The sequence below is a fragment of the Solea solea genome, chromosome 18, assembly GCF_958295425.1.
Source record: "Solea solea chromosome 18, fSolSol10.1, whole genome shotgun sequence".
Lineage (NCBI taxonomy): Eukaryota > Metazoa > Chordata > Actinopteri > Pleuronectiformes > Soleidae > Solea > Solea solea.
In genome coordinates, this window is record NC_081151.1 from 17,448,680 (window position 1) to 17,462,460 (window position 13,781).

The 13,781-nt window shown below is 40.3% G+C and overlaps 1 protein-coding gene across 1 annotated transcript in view; it reads right to left on the reverse strand.

The window, feature by feature from the left end:
• The window catches only part of frmd6 (FERM domain containing 6), a 29,628-nt gene extending 24,795 nt beyond the window's left edge, over positions 1-4,833 (reverse strand). The window contains exon 1 of the mRNA XM_058615268.1: positions 4,619-4,833. The gene's annotated coding sequence lies outside the window, so the exon portion shown is untranslated. The remainder of the gene's footprint in view (positions 1-4,618) is intronic.
• Positions 4,834-13,781: the final 8,948 nt, after the last annotated feature.

A 13,781-nucleotide genomic window follows, 5' to 3' on the forward strand; every position in this document is an offset into this window, starting at 1 on the left:
TCCATTCCACCGGACATCATGACCAAAGCCATAGCCCTAACTTTAATCATTACCAGTAAATGCCTAATCCAAACATTAACCTAACCACAACACAAAATCTAAGACCTATAGTTTACCAGTTCCTCAGGAATGAGGTTCTGCCTCATTAGGACCAGGGTTTGGTCTCCATGAGGACTACTGGGACTGACAAAGGTCAGTGTTTATGCCAGGAAAGGTCTTTAAGCGGTAACAAACACAAGTACACACACACTTCAAATTGCCTGCACTTCCAGACGTGTTAGAACAGAGTCAGCAGTCGCTCCCTTCCCTCCCCGCCCAGCATTTAGTCTTGGACTGTGCATGAGTAACACCACAGAACTAGCAATCGCAGCGCTGCGCGCCACAAAAACGGCAACCTGACTATTACATATGCTCGAAATAGAGCAAGCAGCATTAAAGGAGAGGGGTTAAAAGTGAGCTTCAATTATAAAAACCTTAAGTGAACCATGTTTCTTTTTCTTAACCAAAGATCTTCTGCACTGACAGAATGAAAGGTCCTGCTGCAGTGATCTGATCCGTTTCCTGTGTGCAGTTTTTGTAACAGGGATTGTCTCCTCTATTGTTTACACTGTCACACCTGAGGGAATTCATGAGACTGAAACGTGGCAAGGCTTTTTACTCAAGAGAAGAACTGAGTTGATGGGCGGCATTTTATGACAACAAAAGAATAAATGCCAAACAGAGTGTGTAACAAAGAACTACTTTCATCTCAGCCCTTTTCTTTCGCTGTCAAGCAACTTCAGGTAAACAGTAAGTAAGTAAAGACAATCTAAGTCCATAATTTGGCTTCATCCACCACAAACACGAACAAGTTACTTACATAAACTTTGGTACAACACTAAACCTAGGGCTCGGAAACTCCTCCACCAACAGAAAACTACAAAAATCAGCAAAACATCACACACAAAGCTCTGAAAGCTGGAGTGAGATGTGGGTGAGATAAGTTGATGATATCCTCAGGGGGCGCTGGCAGGTTAAATCTCCGTGGTCCACTTCCTTGGAAGGACTAAAATGAGGAAGCCAAACAAGCAGAGGAAAAGACAGAGAGCGAGACACAAATGCAGGAAGAACTGACTCCACTTTCTTCCCCCCTTTGGTGTAATTGAGATATAATGGATATTAGAGAATCAGGCTCATTAAGGTTCATTTAAATTAATGTGTCTTGAGGTGGTCAGGACTGTCCAGTAACAAAACGCAACGATTATTTTTAAAAATACAATAAATCCGTAGGGGTATTAATCATCAGATGCTTTACAATATGATATTATCGTGCCATGATAAGATATTACTGCAAATTATATTCCCAAAGGAAAGCGTTGTCAACAGCTTTTTAATCCCAAATCAAATATTTAATGCCTCGATTGATGATTGTCAAAAAGTTGGTGTTGGTGTGTAACCTTTATGTGCAAGGTACACGTCTTCTTCTCTGTCTTTGGTATATTTGTGCGGCTCCGTAGAGGCTTGGCATATTGTCAGCAGGGGGTTTCATCTTGAAAGGATGTGTTTAAAAAGGCTTTTTAAGAGCAAAAGAGAAAAAAGATCGTAAAGGGAAAGTTCTGTTTCCTGATGGATAAGGCCTAGAACTCTCCTGAGATACAACATGTGCATCCAAAAGCAGCCACATGAGATAGATAACATACCAAAACAGAGAGCCCAGGGCACCTGTATAACTTACAAGTGAGACATTTAACTGCATACACACCCACTGTAAACACAGAGGAGATAACACATGAAATAGGATGGTAAGATAGGGTTTCTGCTTCTTTATTGCAACAACAGTAATCGCATACTTCTTGGTGGACCGGTGGCACCCGCGTCCTCCCCTACATTGTCCTCACACAAATTATTCCTCTTCCACCCAATCGCAGAGCAATCAGGTCAGATGCTGGTGCAAAAATGCAGAAAGATTCAAACAAAAGCATTTATGTACAAGCGCCTTTTCTTAGATCTGTTGAAAGGTGCATTACACTTCTCTGACAGAATTCCAAGAGCCAACGATGTAAAAAGTGTGTAACAGGCCACACTAGATATCTCTCAGCACCAGACACTTTCCTTTTTCAACTTTGTGTCTTACTGTTTTTCGTATTCACAGCAGAGTTTTTTTGCATCAGCAGCAGAGAAAGCGAGTCCCGAAGGCAGTGATTCAGCTCGGCTTCTGATGCTGACTTTCATGCGGCGGGAAATCAATAATTTCAGGAAAACAACACGTCCTCCAATTCAGTAAAGGATCTGTGTTACAAACAATGCCACGTGTGATGTGTGGATTCTACTCAACTGCAGCGTAGAATGAAGGTAGAACCTCCAGGGTAAGAAATCAAAACACAGATTAGTAAGGTTATAGTGGAGGGGAAGGATTGCCTTGTGCAATTTCAGGCAGCCCCATCACACATTCCTACACTGATTCAAGGGAATGAGTCACCGACAAACGTACACTCACACACGCTAACCACCTTTGTTCATACATTTCCTTTTTGTTTCCTACTCAAGCAGTGCTCTTCCTGTCCAGCCGGCACCTGCACTATCTCTCTTTCATTGACTCGAGCCGAGCCAAGACTGTGTCACCATCACAATAACACCACTCTGTTTTTCTTCCAGTTTTTCCCCGTCCACAGCTGGAGCACAGACACAGTATGACGGAGAATGAGCCACAGAACGAGGCAGCTGATTAGCCTACCATGTGTCATGGTCGAGTTTCAAGCGCTAAACGCTCCTCACAGGCAATCCCCAAACGGACTGTGCTCATGTGCAGAATAAGGATAACTTTTAAACGTATACATTTTGCAACTGCGTTAATTACATTAGCACAATGACCTCATTATGACTTAGCAAAAGGACATATGAGTAATGGATTAGTTGAAACAACCAACCACAAACATCCTCCCAGCTCAGGTGCCCTTGAGCGAAAAAATATCAAGCCAAAAGCTCCAAGGGATTACGGCTGCGACTAACGATTATTGTCATTATCAACTGATTTGTTGATTATAAGAAGAAAAGGGTGAAGAATGTTAATCTGTGTTTCCCAACCCCTCAAAATGACGGCACCCTCACATATTTTGTTTTGTCCACAAATCAAATGTATTCATTTTACTGCCAAGGAGGAGAGAAGACATGGGAAAATATTCACATTTATGAAGATTAATTCACTCTTGTAAAGCTAACAACTCAATTGGCGATTGTTGCATGAATGCCCGCATGATTGCTGTCAGAGATGTAGAAAATTTGACTTAAGAAAGTTAAACAGAGCTGGTAAGGTCAAGTTAAGTGTTAATGGGAATTCAACAAGGGAATTCCCATCTCATTCCTGTTCCTGTTGCCCCCTGGTCTAATATTAAACTGAGGAGGAATTGTTGGCATTCCTGGGTGCTAAGAAAACAACTTTTCAGTTCACACATAGAAAATTAAAGGGGGCTGATCAGCGTGGGTTACTGTGGCATTTTCAAGTTCTGACATCAACAACGTTGGCGCAGAGGAATTGCTGGCATGTTAATTACACAGCAATAACAAAGGAGGGATTCTGCCCTTTACAGTAGCAATGGTTGGATAATAACATAAACTCTACACACCATCACCACTAGGGATAGGATGATGTAGTGAAGCGCATCATGATTTTCCAGGATTTGGATAATCGTAAATGGGAAAAATATACACTGAGTGACACTGCCAACATACAGTGTCAGTGATTTCTTCTGAAGTGGAGCCTGCTGATTGGTCGCATGGAAAAAGCCCTGTTTTCGTACATTATTTTCGGTACATAATTTTAACATCGTCTGAAAGCTCGTAGATACAGAGAGAGGTGTGCTAATGTTATATAAACACAACTTAGAATAGCAAAATACTTAACTTATATTACGAAAATATGTTACATGCGTACAAGCTCATTTACGAATGTACGAAAAAATTTACCAAAATTTAAAGTAACTTTTTAAAGAGTTCAAAGCTTATTTTATTCACTAATATCATGAATTGCAATTGTTTTATTCAGGATAATCATGACAGGATATTTTCATAATGCTATAATTCCATGGTAGTGGAGGGTGTACGCCAAAAAGTATGTGAAGAGGTTAGAATTACTGATAAATAATAATAACGTAATAATACATTTATTGAGTACAGCACTATTTACAGACTTAAAACTCAAAACGTGCTTCACGAGTAAAAAAAAAGGATAATTCGTGCATTTAAACGGTAATAACAACATAAAACCACGAACCTACGGGAATAGGAACAAAGTAAGTAAATTAAAGTTGTCCCAACGTCACAAATTAAATAATTCTGCGTTATAAAAAGCGAACTTAGCATAAAATGAACCCACATCAATATTTTTTATGGCACCAACATCATCACAGTAGTGAAGCAAAAAGCAACACAAATCAAAACTGAGCCTCGCAAACAGCTTAAAAGCTTTCGAAACCCAATTACACCAACTCAAATATGTTAAATTAAATTTAAAAAAAATCGAGTTCGTTTTAAAAACTCAACATAATTTGATTTACTGAGATGGCGTAACGGAGAAGAGTAACAGTTAACATGTCCAGAGGGAAAAGGGAGAGAAGCATCCAGCATGGCAAAGAAAACTCACCATTTAACGACAAAACAAATTATTCCTTGACACGTTTTTAATCCAACCGGGCGGTGTTTGTCTTCCTTGAAACGAGAACAAGAACACTGGGATAAAAGAAATCCACGCAGTTTGGGGGAAAGACTTCAGGAAGTTTGGGAGAAGAGTCGTGGAACTGCCGCGTTCTCCGAGAACCACATTCTGTCCCCGCTGGATCTGTTGGGACTGGATAGGAATACATGTGCGGCGGCTGGAAGAGGAAACGCGGGGGGGGGACAGAGTTAACAAGACGAACCTATGTTTTTCAATATCAACAATGTCATAGCTAAATAGTTACAGTCACTAACTTTCAGTGTACTATTCATGAAACCTGGCGCATAGTTTGTCGCATTAGAGAGTGTTTTATGACTTTTACTGCCGCAGTGCTCCCTGCATATCTCTCTCTCCACCCCCCCACTGAAACCCAGATTTGGTATCGCCCACGGCTGCCTCTCATTCCATTCCTACAGACTGGAATTGTGCCGCATATTAATTTTGGAAGTTGAGTCTGGGAGAAATAGGCACGGCGTCGTCTATGTGTATTAAAATCGCTTTCAGTATTTAAAAAGAAACACTTGAGTTAGTTATTTTCGTCGCCATCGCTCTGCAGATGGCTTTATATAACCTGTATTCTCTAACCAGGACTGTAAGAAAAGAAATGTGGGGCTGACCCACTCCCAAACATAACCATATGTACAGTATGACATCATAGAATTGTCATACTAAGTGCAGTAGTGATTTTAGGGAGCGTTGCTGAAACTAAACAAGTCCTAGTGTCATTCAGATTAAATGATATTAATGAGGAAGAAACAAATTAGACAATTCTCCACACCTATCATCATCTGGGATTATTGGTGGACTAGAATAAACAAGTAATAAGAGAAGTCTTGTTGTAGAGTCATGGAATAGACAACTTTCTTACCTTAAACTTGTTATTAACATATTTAAAAAATATTATACAGTGCAGAGATGTAGAGTGACCGATATATACAAGTTGAATAATTATAAATAAATAAAATAAATACATTTATATAAACAACTTGTCTGCACTGCACTGATATATTTTGTATAAAAATAATGTATAAAGTAAATCATAAAACTCAAGTGCCAAGACAATAACTGATGGCAGTTATTAAAAATTGGCCCAGTTAATCTGGTATTTCAGCGAGGTGCTTTTATTATTTTATTATTGGGGTCAACTGATATCTTTAAGTTCTGGCTATAGAATATGGTCTTTGTGTTTTGATGGTATCACACAGTGAAGGTGTAACTTGATCAAATTCCTAATTCAATATTTGGAAGAAAAACTGAAGATATTGTCCCCCTAAAAGCTTCATCTCCATGTTTATTAAGACAAACTACTTGCACACTGCGCCTTAATGCCTCTTTTATAAAGCCTCGTCCTCCCCCATCATGATGTCAGCTACTGGTTTTAAAAGTGGGGAGAGCGCCTCTTAGTTGACATGGTGACCTGTAATTAGTGCTCCGGGGGCCCCGGACTCCACTCCGACTGCCTGTCAGGGAGAGAAATGGAGTGCCAAACATGAAACGGGGCACGGAAGTGTGTGTCTGGTCAAGCCAAGCTAAACCCCCTCTGGCCCAGACTGCACACAGCTTTGAAGTGACATCAGAAAGAGACCTGCCAACAACAAAGCTACCTGGAGACTATTATCTTCAAAAAAAAAAAAAGCAGACCACAAATCCATAATCTCTTGATCCGACAATGTACTGATCAGGTTACTGTAACGTTTGAAGCTGCAAAAAGGGTCAGAATGAAGTACCATTTAGAGGATGATTGGAGTGGCAATGATGCCAAGAATACAATCCCAACATTACCTTTGATCACTAAGTGATTTAAGCAGACATCGTTTTGGATATCCAAGCAGTTTTTTTCTCCTTGTGTGGTGCTCAATTCATAATTCATATACAGACTCTTAGTGGTAAACATGGGACAATCTAAACATGTTCTTCCAGACATGTTCGACCACTTACATCATCGCTCTGCCTCCCTTCCCCAGACCACAGAGTAGCTTCCACTCTTTGTCTGCATCATCCCTGCATTGATTTGATTAGCTTTCTCTGGCCAGGCTGCAGATACCGCTGGGAGCAGGTTGGAGCTTTTTTTTTGTTGAGGCAGTGTCTGACTAATTGAAATAACTCCCCCTGCGTTTCTGTGGTCCCCGGGGAAAGATGAGAAGCCGCCCACCACACTTCAGTCCCTGTGAAGAGTCCTTGCCATCAGCACTTCACTTGGATTAACGATGCATGTGCAGCAAGCATCACCCCCGAAGCGAGGAATATGGGCAGATGTTGCAACAACTTACAATTTGCAGATTGAAACAACCGGATGTTGCTTTCAGACATGCACTGAAGGCAAAAATCCAATATACTACCCATAAGTAACATTGTATAACTGTATTATAACTTTAAAATAAAGTTGCCACACTTTTTAACCCTCTTATGACCATCATGATAATAGATTTTTATTTTATGGCATTATAATTGTCCAAAGATGTTCAATGAGTAAGTGCTTCTGCCCTTCTTTCTAAGATAACGTTCACTTTCAACGGTCATTCCGCAGGAGTCCTGAGGGCTACCGTAATGATAAGTGTATGGGCGCAAAGCTTTTAATTTTTGAATTTTCTAGATATCACAAACCGCCTATAGGACAAGGGGTCTCAAACTCCCAGCCCGAGGTGGCCCATGGCCCCCCTACATCCAGCCCTTTACTTGACAAAAAAAATGAAATGCAACTTGGCTCTTCAAGTTTATTTTTAATTATTTGTTTTCCACAATTAGGACAGTCATTTCGAGTGCAAATTAAATTATAAAAACAACTCTATTAAAGAAGGGCCACACGGTGTTGTAGTGGTTAGCACTCTCGCCGCAGCGAGAAGACCCGGGTTCGAGCCCCGGTTGGAACAAGGGCCTTTCTGCATGGAGTTTGCATGTTCTCCCCGTGTGTGCGTGGGTTCTCTCCGGGTTCTCCGGCTGTCTCCCACAGTCCAAAAACATGCAATGTGGGGATTAGGTAAATTGGACACTCTAAATTGACCATAGGAGTGTCTCTATCTGTGTGTGGCCCTGTGAAGGACTGGCGAACTGTCCAGGGTGTACCCCGCCTATCGCCCGATGTAGCTGAGATTGGCACAGCACCCCCCGCGACCCTCTGGTGGAGGATAAAGCGGTAGATGATGACTGACTGACTCTAATAATGAATAAATAAATAAATCCAAAATGATAACCTTTCTTCTGAACACTGAAGTGGCCCCCCACTGAGATGACAGTGCCAGCAGTGGCCCCCGGCTCATTTTAGTTTGAGACCCCTGATCTAGGAGTTATGGTAATGAAAAGTACGCATGCCAAATCCTGTTGGCCACGACAGGATGATAACAGAAGGGTTAATCTATTTTTAAAAAAGGGTCTTTCTTCATGGACACAGCCATCTTGCACCACCACATCGGCAGTCTCACTATTAGATGTCACTAATTCTTACACACTGGACCTTCAAGAAGGTGCAGTGTTAAGAAGACAATCAGTGATAAAGTGGTGTCCACATATGAGTGGACACCGGCGTGAGTGACAAATGGTATTGTCCAGTAGGAGACGTCTACGAACATCCAGTTGCAAAACCTCAACATAGTGGGTTTTTTTTGCCGTGAGACAGTGTTGTGTGGAAACAGAGAACATTTTTTTTGGGCATTAGTGCATATTTGAACTAAACTTGACGACTGTTTTGTTGTTGTTTTTCCGCCCCTTTACTTTAAGTTCACGTCTAATAACAAGCATGTGTCTTCTAAACTCAATAGGCGCTTGGACACGAGCTCTAAAAGTTGTGTGTTTAATTAAAGCAAAGCAGATGTTGTCTAATTGTGTGTGCTCTGTGATGTAAGGATACATACCAGTCCTGCAGAACAATGCTGGATCAGGAGAAGTGGAAAATGCGCCCTGCTTTGATCACACAGCACCGTGTCTGTGGTGTGATTTTTATTGTTCATATTTATTTAATGTGAATTCTTATTGGAATGACTCTGGATGTGAATCAGAGGCACAGCTTTCTCTAAAATGCTGTCAAATATGTGCCATGTACAATGCTAAACATGCGCTAGAACATGATTAGGACTATTTCACTCAGAATCAGCTGTTTATCATGGATGACGGATCATCTTACGTGATTTTTGTATTCCCGTAGTAGCCTCCGCATTAAAACCAAAAAACAAAAACGTTTTTTTCATTCAACTATGATTGGACAAATGCGGCAACATCTTCACTTCCAGGGGAGCTCAGCTTCCATGACAGTGTGTGGGGGTGCAATGAATGTGCTTTCTAGCTGTCCACACAAATGCCGAGTTAAAAGTCAAAAGAAATAAACAGTTATTAGTTAGTTATAGTTATTAAAGTAATACACAATAAGGGCAGTATAACTAGAAATGCAATACAAATAGACATCTGTTATATACAATGAATTATAAGTATATGATATGTACATATAATAGAAAAAAATAAACACTGTTGAAATATCATGTGCAGATGAAGAAAGGACATTAGCTGTGCATCTTGTGCAAGTAGATGTGCAAAAGAAAAAAGAACATTTTCGTTTGTACATATACACTGTAAAAAAAGACACTATTATAGCATTTCAGTTTTATCGCTTTTCCTTGTTCTAGTTGTTCATCTGCAGAATTCACGCATCAATAACTGGGCCTGAAAATGAGCTTCCCCTGCTTCAAAGACCAGCAACCGCCATTGTTGTAGATCACTTCTGAAGCAATAAAGGCAGGTGTTGGCTCAGTTGCATGGGATTTTTTGAGGCGGTAATTTCACTCCTTGGGGAAATATTATGAAGACAGTGGAAGGGAATCTACATGGAAGATAAATTAGAAAGTGTTACGGTCAGAGGAAGGCTACGGTGCACTCTGGAGTACAGTAACTCTGTGCTGGAGTGCAATATTGAAACAGAACACTAAAAGTTTTAAGAATGAACTTCCTCATCCTGCAATATTGGAAGGAGAGTGCGGCTGTAATTCTCAAGCCCCGGTGGGCTATAAAGTTAGCGGGAGAGCAGGAGCATAAGAAGGAGGCGCGGTCACTGCAGGGAGACGTATAGATGTGGGTATTGATCTAAGTTATTGTGCCCTAACCTTCTTCAGATGCTATCAAAGGACCTGTTAGTTTCTTCCTAGTACCAGCAATGGCATTGTAAGCAGACAAAATGGTGCAAGGATCAGACAGCTATTGATAATGTCTAATTATCACACACACACACAAACTTGTTGTGGTGCAGCTTTTCAAACCAAATGCCAGAAAGTCCCACTCCATTCCCCCTCAATATTTGAACCTTGTTTGTTCACATTGTTCATAAAAAGGACAGCGTTTGTTTTCCCTTTCTCTCTCTGTGGTCATTGTCTGACGGAGACAATCGCCGTTGTTGTACTGCTGCCACAAAAGGACCAAGCATTCGCCGCTGGAATAGTTCAAGTCGTCCACGCTCGCATCTGCCTCGTCACCAGCCCGTTTTCCTCAATGCCCTGTTTCACTGCAGGAGGAACGGTGCTGCAGAACAAGAGGAGCGAGAGTGAGAGAGAGGAAAATATAAACAAAGACAGAAAGTGAGGGAGCAAAGGATGGGGGTGGGGGGGGGGGGGGGGGGGAAGTCTGAGTCACCAGATGGTACAGTGAAAAGAATACACAATGGTAACACTACACTCGTTTCTTTCAGTGTGCTTATCTCAGCGTTGACCGCAATACGACATGCAGCTCAGATGCTGAATGGAGCATTATGTTGGCATCATTACATTTTTATTATGATGTGAGGAACTCATTATTATTATGATTACAATATTACTAATTTGGGATATCATATCAAAACTATCCCAGTGATACTGTTTTTATGCGTACATATACAGTACATATGTAATGATAGCAGTATAATGGCAAACAATTACGACTCTAGCACCATCTGACCAACTTTGCTATGGAGAATATTCTTCAGTTCTGGCAAAACCAAGGTTCATATGTCATCAGGCTGGTTGGAAACTAGATAAATATTAAGCTTAGCCCAGCACAACATCCCTGAAAACTTGCACTGAAACTGCCCTGCTAAAAGTTTTTAATAATTTGATCTTAGGTGCTGACTCCGACACTGTGGACCATGTGTCTCAAGCAGTATGTAGGCATCTCAGGCTCTTTCCCCTGCTGGTTCAGGTCCTACCTGACAGATCAGAGCTTTTCTGTGCGGTCACTTTTCCTCTTGAATTGAATTGAATTGAATATACTTTATTAATCCCTTGCGGGAAATTCCTTCGTCACAGCGCTCCAGTGTACAAAGGTAACGAATGTTATAGCAGAAACGGATCTTATAGCAGCAATTTTGAAAATTACAAAGTCAAAAACTATAAGAATAAGTAAGAATAAAACAAAGAATAAAAGTACAAAGTTACAAGAATACGAATAAAATAAGAATAAATTTACACAGTTAAAAATTTCCAGAATATACCTTTAAAGCTTGTACCTCCCCCTCCCCCCATATTACAATATATACAGATGAAATATAAGCTTATTTATCAAACAGAAGAGTTGTACAACTTAATGGCCACAGGCAGGAATGATTTCCTGTGAACTTATGTGGCCCCACTGACCTGTGGAGTCCCTCAAGGCTCCCCCCTGGGCCCTATTCTTTAGAAATAAAGTTTTAGTTGAGTTGAGAATTAAGTTACATTGTTTAAACCAGTGGTTCTCAATCTTTCTATACCAGCTATTTATATTGAGCTCTCGAAGTAACACCATTATCGCCAGCGTTAGCGTACAGTGGTGTAAATAGGCCAAGCAAAGTCAGCTATGGACATTTCGGTAAAATGAAATTAGATTCAAAATTCATCAGCTTCACTCCGATCACATACCCTGGTGTATAAAGTAGAACAGTATTTCTGATTTTCATCCAAGTACCAACAGAGGAAACTTGCGTACACATACCACAGTTTGAGAGCCATGGATATTCTAAACCATGTTATTCGAAAGTAACACCAAAAAGCATCAGATTCACTCAAATATTAGTGTGAAATAATTCAAAATTGGCCCTTTGATGGCCTGTGTTACAGTTTTCAGTGAGGGTTGAAAATATATGTATGTGAACGGCAAAAAGTTGATAAGCTACTTCAGCATATCAACTTAAATCTGGTCATTTTTTGTAGATTTGTCTGGTGGGGCTGTACATGTGAAGCAAAACCACTTTGGGAATTCTTCCTTCTGTAATTTACTTAGATTAATGATTCCCAAGGAATGGGTCGGGACCCGAAGATGTGTCGCAAGAGACTTTTTTTGGGTCCCCTCCAAGAACTTCCCCAACCTTTTATTCTCATGATGTATTTGTATATGTTTTAAAAAAAAAAAACATGCAGAAAGAGAAGTTTTAATCATTTTTCCGAAACATATCTTGGAAATCATTTGTTTACCAAATTCAAAATGATACTAGATGTTACAGAACTATAAATAAGTCACTACATTATGCACCAATTTAGTTTTTGTCATGAAATGACAATATTGTGACTTTGGTGGGTCCCCACACAGAAAGTTTGGCAAACGCTGGCCTTGAACACTGATACAGCAGAGGAACGGAAATAAAAAGGTACTATATTTTTGTTTTCTTAGAAAAATACTATTGCTTGTACAATTTAACTCAGTCAGTACTCTTTTTACCTCGATCATAATGTTGTTTCATCTTACTGTGAAGCTCTCTTTGGCTACAGAATTGAATATGTGTCTGAGTCTGAGGGACACTGTTATGCTTTTATATAGCATCCACAAGGCTAATGTCGCAACATGGGGTTGTGCTACTGGCTGCAAGTCAATACAGGCTCGATCTAAGCACCAGCTGTCATACATGGCCTTGTTCCTGTCTAATCACTGGCATTTTGTCAGTTCCTCTGTGCCCCCAGCCCACACTACATTCTCCCTTTAGTTGGGCTCATTTGGCAGAAAATCAGTACCATACCAACATGGATAACTATCTTTTTTCCCCCCAGACACCTTTGGTAAAATACAGCAAACAACAGTGTTTGATGCTAATCATTTTTGGCACCTGTGTTGAAAACAACCCATGCAGCCATGAATTAAATATAAACTGAAGGTGTTAATAAAACATTTTTATGTAAACTGTTTCATCAAAAAAAACCAAAAAACTATGCATCCTTTGGAAACAAATAAATGTATAGGATTTGTAGAGCAAATATAAATGATCGTTCAAATCATGCATTGTTTATACACACATTTCTGAGCTCTTCTTGGGATTTGGGGGCGCACCAACAACTCTTAATCAATGGAACTGGCAATGTAAGTGTAACTGTTACAAGTGATAGCGTAATATAAGTCATTTTATGCACATTTTATGTCCTATTTTATTATTTATCATACCAAAAAAAAACACTTTTAAAAGTAGTCATCCCTAGCTCTCCAGCCAAAATACCATATGGTAAGTTGAAATTTCGTTTTGTTGCAAAGGTGTTCTCACGACATTAGCACAATTCAGATACTCAAAATTTAGACATTTCATGACACAAATTAAACGTTTGGAAATCGACATGAAGGGGACATTAAAATGGACTCAACTCATAAACACAGTATTTGCAACCCAATGTGAAGGCACCGTCACACTCGACAGTAAGTATCTCAACAGTCAACATTCTCACAACAGGTACCTTTTTAAATGATGGACATGGCAGCGCTGAGCCTTTCTTTCATAAACACCCCTGACGGGTATGTGCTAAATTATTCATTGAATGCAATTCTGAGCATTGTGCGATGCAAAGTTTATCTGCGCTTTGCCCATGTGTGGCCTTTCTGAACACTAAAAGATCAGGACAGGAGAGTATTGACGGCCGATATATGGCTAATGGGCATTTTTATAACAATCGTAAACAATTATTGATTTCCTTCATCTGCCACTGCTGGTCCGACTTTGCAGTGAAAGGCTCGAGCCACGGATCAGGAGATGTGAGTAACTGGATGTTGGTCAGTCATAGCTGGTCTTTGTGCCTTTGAGCAAGGTTAGAGAGAAGGGACGGGTGGATGGCTTGGTTGTCCTCAGGCTACATTCAAGCTGGGTTAATCACAGGCTTTGGCCTTAACTGTCACAGTCAGATTAGTCTGT